Source organism: Schistocerca cancellata, chromosome 3 (assembly GCF_023864275.1).
Source record: "Schistocerca cancellata isolate TAMUIC-IGC-003103 chromosome 3, iqSchCanc2.1, whole genome shotgun sequence".
Lineage (NCBI taxonomy): Eukaryota > Metazoa > Arthropoda > Insecta > Orthoptera > Acrididae > Schistocerca > Schistocerca cancellata.
This window is the reverse complement of record NC_064628.1, coordinates 853,635,230-853,641,759: the sequence shown is the minus strand read 5'-3', so window position 1 is coordinate 853,641,759 and position 6,530 is coordinate 853,635,230. Positions and strand designations below refer to the sequence as shown.

Below are 6,530 nucleotides of genomic sequence, written 5' to 3'. Positions count from 1 at the left end.
CTATTTTGTATTGTCATTTCATTCCTTAACTTTGTGTAAGGTCTTACAATAGTCTAACATGTAATTTGTATTCAATTTGTGTAAATGAGTGAGTGGTTCAAAGTACCAGCGAGCAGGGGTTACTTTGTTCCAACATTAAAAAAATAGCGAAAAAATAAAAGATGACTTCTTTAAAAAGTATGATAAAAATATGATACAGTTTACTTCTCTACACTTTGTTAATCGATTAAAACTCAATTTTGACGTTGAAAATGCATTTATTATATTTTTTAATTAATATGCAAGTGAAAACGTGACTGAGGAAGAGGGGAGGAGTAGTATCGCACTCCATCCTTACGCTTTCTTCATTTTTTCAAGGTAATGGTACTGGTTATTATATGTCTCTTCATACTTTAGCTCTTGTAACACGAACATGACGAACCCACACTATACTGAATTATTTCGCAACAATCACATATTCATCGAACGACACGACTGTATTGAGGGACATTGTTTCGTCACTACAAACACACATGAATGGAACCAAACGACTGAAATATCAAATGTTGAAAACCCTAGAATCTGTGTGTCGTTCGCCAGCTGGTATTGATCAGTATAAGTCATTCACGTAAACATTACATTACCGTAATGATTTATATCGTATTTGTGTCCGGTGAGCATTAAAAAATGAATGATCTCTAGTTGACACTGCAGTTTACTAATCGATCGTTATTTCAAAGCCACCTACAGAGTAATTGTGATAAATCGTACCCATTTAACGCCATTTTCTGCTCGAATAGCACTGCACATATTGTTGTAAATGCTGGCACCTTGCATTTGTAAACATATTTTTTTTTGTATATCACTTTACTTTATGTGATAATAATAGTTACTGACTCAAACTTAGGAAGACTTTTTTTTAGTAATCTTCGGGAATACAGCTTGTTTAGTGAGCAAACGGAGAATACAGCGTTTCAGTCACTTCGGTGAGCTTCTTCCGACAAAACTAAAAACACAGTACTCCATATGACTCCAGCGCAGTCTTCTACACAGTGTGGGGCAATTGGAACCACAATTCTGGGATTGTGCTGTGAAAAGCTGTAGTGCCTAAGGCTCAAATCAATAACGCCAATTGAAGCCGCGGTAAGGGTAAGCGTATTTCGTAAAATACTTCGAAATTAGATTGCCAAAGATTGGTGCTTCAATTCATACTAGAAAAATAGTTCTGATATGATCCATTCTTTAATTTTCATAATGTGTACAAACTGTTATAGCGTTATTTCCTGTACAGTACCAGTAGTTACTGCATTTCATGTGGTATGGCGTTATATTTTCCTCGTAGTTTACGTACATAAAGAGTGTTGATGTTACCTAGCAGGTGTAACCTAAAATTCACTTTCTACAAAAAGTGTGGACCTAAAGACGGATTTCCAAAACCACAGTCGGTGGATGCAAGTCACAAAATATAATTATAGACGTATGTTTGGAACACGCGAAATGATATAGGCTTAGTTGTATTTTGTTTTAATTACACTATTACAGTATTAAGAAATTCCCAAAGATCATTAATGCCTATACCAAGCATGCCCCCCCCCCCCCAAATAAAAGCAGAAACTTGAGACTAGCTATAGTAATTTCTTCTTCTGCTCATAATAATAATAATAATAATTAGGCAGTTACAGTGATACCTTGTCCTGTCACGTACGATTCTCTCGAATCTTAAACTGGATACCGAAGCGAAACAACTTTCGTAGGTCTCAGTCGCGTTCTCTGGTTTAGAGGAACAAATGTTTTGGTAGTGTTGCTCGATTAATCGCATGCCTAGGAATTCTCTCAGGTGGTTGTTTGAAATTTTTTCCGTTGGCTCCGCAGTACACACATGTTACGAGCATTGGCATTATCAAGGGTAGGGCAAAATCTAGGGTGTGAGTAAAGCCTTTTTTTATTCATTAAGAATTCTCGAACTTCTAAGAACAACGGTCTGCACGTACACTAAACAGATTTAACATTGCCGACCATGACGAATAATGCTGCGTCTTTATTTAGTAATCACTATATATCCTGGGTTTTCTTAGTTGTCACACTCGTGGAAATTATGCCAGTTCCTTGGTGCGGCTGCGGTTTCGTTGCTGATCTGCCGTCAAAGTCCGAAATATAGTCTTCAGTCTTTTTGTTGCTTCGTCGTTCAATCTCTAGCAAACTGCTGCAACGAGCAGGGCTAACGAGAGCACGAATCCCACAGCAGATTCCCAACGCAGTAAAACTAGAAGCATTATACGTACCAGTCATCTGTCCCGAATTTCCAAAATGATGCACTTAACGCTTCACGCACGATGGAATCATACCAGTTGTTCACCATGCCTCTGTGGAAAAATAAAATCATCCACATTTTGCTGATTCTGCTTTCAGTTTTACAAGACAGGTATTATAGTACACGGCCATTGTTACATTGTGTCTACATCTGTGCTTACTCCCAAACACATTAACCGAAACAAGAGAATACGCTAGAACAGAGGGGGGAGTGTAAAATATCAGGTTCGAAAAAAAATGGGCTCTTCACGATTGAGACCTGCTTAAACTCTGTGTCACATGCCATCACCGAGCTACGAATTGTGCATTCCTGTTGGTACAGAAATACTGAAGAAACTGAACTGGTAGACGTGAACTGTCCAGAGAAACCCTATTAACAAAGTTTCAAGAACCGGCTTTGAATGATGTCTCTTGGAATATGTTACAATCTCGTATGAATCATTCACATAGGGAAAGTGAGGACAAGATTAGAATAACATTCAAACAATTATCTTCTTCGCGCTCCATTCGTGAATGGAGAAGAAAGAAAGGTACAAGGGACGTACCCTTTGTCATGCACTTCACTGTGGTTGGCGGAGTATATATGTACATGTCTAGATACAGAAGTAGCTGTAGAAATAATGTGAAAAACTGGAAAGACGGGGATTACCTTGGGCAGTCCCAGTCTACTAAAAGTCGATTCCACCGACCAATATGAGGAATTTTTTTTTAGGCATTCCACATTCATGTTATCATTATTTTATTGTCACTGAGCTATAGTTTACTTAACCAAACTATACAAAAGTAGCTTTCGAAGTACATTTTATTCTTCTTAAGTTACACTAATCGATACTAATATATCTTTTGAAAGTAATGCAAAAAATCTATTACCATGAACGTATTTTGTTACAAGCAAACAAATTTGTTGTAGATGGCGTCACTGCAAGGGCGTCAATACAATAGTCTGTGGAGGGGGAGGGGGGCTATTGGGGTAGGGAGTATTTGAATATTTTGGGAAACACAGATAGCGACTTCTAAGAAGCCATAGAAAAGTTCCAGTTAAAAACCAACGTAGCACAGATTTTTAAATCATACGCATGAAAGAAAATCACCTTCCTGCGTTGTATTTTTTTCCTTCGCTTGAGAGCTAGAGAGCATGGGCGCCATTGTCCACCAGAGTTGAATAAGGCTTTTCTAAAGTTTACTTCCTGTCTCTCCAATTCGAGAAGTATCAGTGTTACCTTTTTCTTGATATCTATATTCTCAAGCACTCTTTTTTTCCTATTACATATTTTAAATTTTCAGGCCTAAAATTAGCCGGCCCTTGTGGCAGAGCGGTTCTAGGCGCTTCAGTCTGGAACCACGCGACTGCTACGGTCGCAGGTTCGAATCCTGCCTTGGGCATGGATGTGTGTGATGGCCCTTAGGTTAGGTAGGTTAAAGTAGTTTTAAGTTATAGCGGACTGAGGACCTCACATAAGTGCCATAGTTCTCAGAGCCATTTGAACCTAAAATTATGGGAGTGTCAATAATTTATTTTTTTGAATATTGTCTAGCTCTATTTCATAACTCGTTGGTTATCCTCAGTTTAATCAATGAGGATGTAATTTCAGACTGTCGAATCAAACGTCGTTATTCTTGCTAATAACATAAATAGATGTACCGATACTTTGCATGTATGTGGAAATAACCTTCACAATTAGGTAACAAAATAATCTACTTTAAAAGATGCTAAGTAGATGCATATCAATCTTTCGTCGTAACAGTATGATGGATTTCCTGTATTCCGTAACAAATTTAGTTTTTGGGGCACGACACAGTTTCAGACATTGAATCAGTTATTCCAAAATCTCTTGCCGCCTCCGGGAAAATTTTGTACGGACGGCCATGGGTGCGGGAGTGTCTCATGCAGTAAACCGCCAGGCTGTGCTGACGTTTCGAACCGGAAATTGACATTACGTGACCCAGCTTCAGAGAAGATCTAGCTGCGCATTATACCGTTCTCAGGGTAGCTGCAAAGACGTTGCTACGCTTGCCTACTATCACATGGTTTGCTTATTCTCATTTCACTTGCTTTCCTTGTTATTTTTTGTTTTTGTTTCTGTTGTCTTATATATGCTACTGGCAATTACTCATTACATAGTTTATGCTGCTAAAGAGATGACTACAGTAAGCAGATTCAAAAGGATGTAAGTTGCATGTAATTATTCGAAGATGAAAAGGGTCGCACGGAATATAGTAGCGTGGACTGGTGCATCAAACCAGTCTTCGGACTGAAGATCAACATTCTTACAGTGACTATTGTCACAGTTTAGATCGCTTAGGTGCTGCCAAAATTCCCCCAGTATATTACCTCATATGAAAGGTGGGGAAAGAAAGCAAGCATAATAGGTACTCTTGTTTTCCACATGACATCCATGTTTTAAATAACATTGAAACTGATGGTATTACATTTTCCATCGCAAAATCAGTGACAGAGTAAGGAAGTATTCTGAGTCAGACGGCTAGTCAAACAACTAGATCTCAAATTGACATGGTAAGCAGACACCAGGTAAAGCTATCAAAAGTGGTTTCGTCCTTCACAAATTGTAAACCATTGTAAGTGAAAAACATTTGCTTACATGCTAAACCTTCTACTGTTAAAATTTCCTTCTTTGTGTTAGTCTCTGTGGAACAGTATTCCTGTGGAAAAATAAAACAACCAGAGCTACTGTATCGAAGGAATATTGAATGTGTGAGTGAATCATAATGACCACCCTTCAAGTGATTTAGAACGTTTGTATTACCATTCCACACTATACACATTATTCCAAAAGCACACAAAAGTTGGATGAGTCATTATTACAAAGACGTGAAGTACACAGACTGGACCATACGTAGCGGTAGTATCTAAATTTCCCTTTCAGAATGATAAAAATTCTTCGGGATGAATATGAACTACCTTTAACAGTGATACAGGCGTCTATAATAATACGATAGTTTCGCTTCATACACCAAGCTGTAACAGAGAGACGAAACAATTATACAGCATTAAAGTAATTGGTGGGCATAGAGCAAATAATTAAATCTAAAATACCTGTATAAATGTATTTAAAGTAATCCCCAGTGTGCTCGTAGTGTATGATATGGTCATTTTGTGAGAAAAGCTTCATTACTTTAATACATTAATCAATATTTGATGCACAGTGATAAATAGCATGACAACGTACGTTACAACAAATCTGGATTGATGTTTTTTCTGGAGTCTACTTCTACAATGGAGTCACACAGATGTCACAGAAATAGCAGTCACATGCATTATTCTGTCAGGCGGAAGTTTTTAAGCACAACTGAAATGTAATTAGCACCATATTTTTCCCTTTAATAGCAGTCACCAGTCAGCCATTTCAATATATTCGCTTATTTGTTTAGTGCATATAGATAACTAAGTGATAAACTGAGAAGGAAAGAACACGAATTTTGTAGCTACGAATGTACAATCATATTCCGCTCGAGCACAGATTTCCACGTCATCATCTGTCGTTGCTGCCAGGCGTGTACTGCAGCTAGTCACGTGATACTCGTCTGCGGTCCGAAATGTCAACGCAACCATGGCGCGAGTCACTGCCCCCGTGTGTGCAGGTTTAGTGGGCGAGCTTCTGCAATCTGCAGCCATTTTCCAAGTCAATCTGAGAACACTTAGATAACTTCATACACTTTCTCTGCAGACCAGGAGTAAAAGTAAATTATGTTATTAGTGCGCATCGGTGGTTCAGTGGTAGAATGCTCGCCTGCCACGCGGGCGGCCCGGGTTCGATTCCCGGCCGATGCATCTATTTTGCAGTTGTCTCCCTGTTTTGTGCTGCTCAACTAACCGATATACCTGTACTTCAGAAGTCAGCAATGGGCATATTTTAGGAACTAAAGCAAGGATTAGCATTAAAAAAATTGAAATTATTTTGTTTTTCAAAATTTTACCCTTTAACAAAATATATCATTGCATTAGATGAAACCGCTCCTTAAATCAGTGATGCCGTTCTTCCTGAGGCACTTCGACAATCTAGATATTTATGACGTCCCGTTAGTTCATGTGATGAAAAATTTATTCCACGCATTTTATAATTTATTTTTGGAAATGAAAAAGAAATCACAAGGTTCTAGGTCAGTGCTGTATGATGTTCATTTTTACTGTATGCGGTTATGCATTGAAGTGATATATTTCACGAAATTTTTGAAAAAGCTGCGGTAAACGGATATTTGTGTACTAATCGGCAGTAACACTG

The 6,530-nt window shown here is 38.2% G+C and overlaps 1 non-coding gene across 1 annotated transcript; it reads left to right on the top strand.

Annotated features, from left to right (window-relative positions):
• The first annotated feature begins 6,008 nt into the window (after positions 1 to 6,008).
• Trnag-gcc (transfer RNA glycine (anticodon GCC)) lies at positions 6,009 to 6,079 on the top strand. The gene has a single exon. It is a non-coding gene; the product is annotated as a tRNA-Gly (tRNA).
• Positions 6,080 to 6,530: the final 451 nt, after the last annotated feature.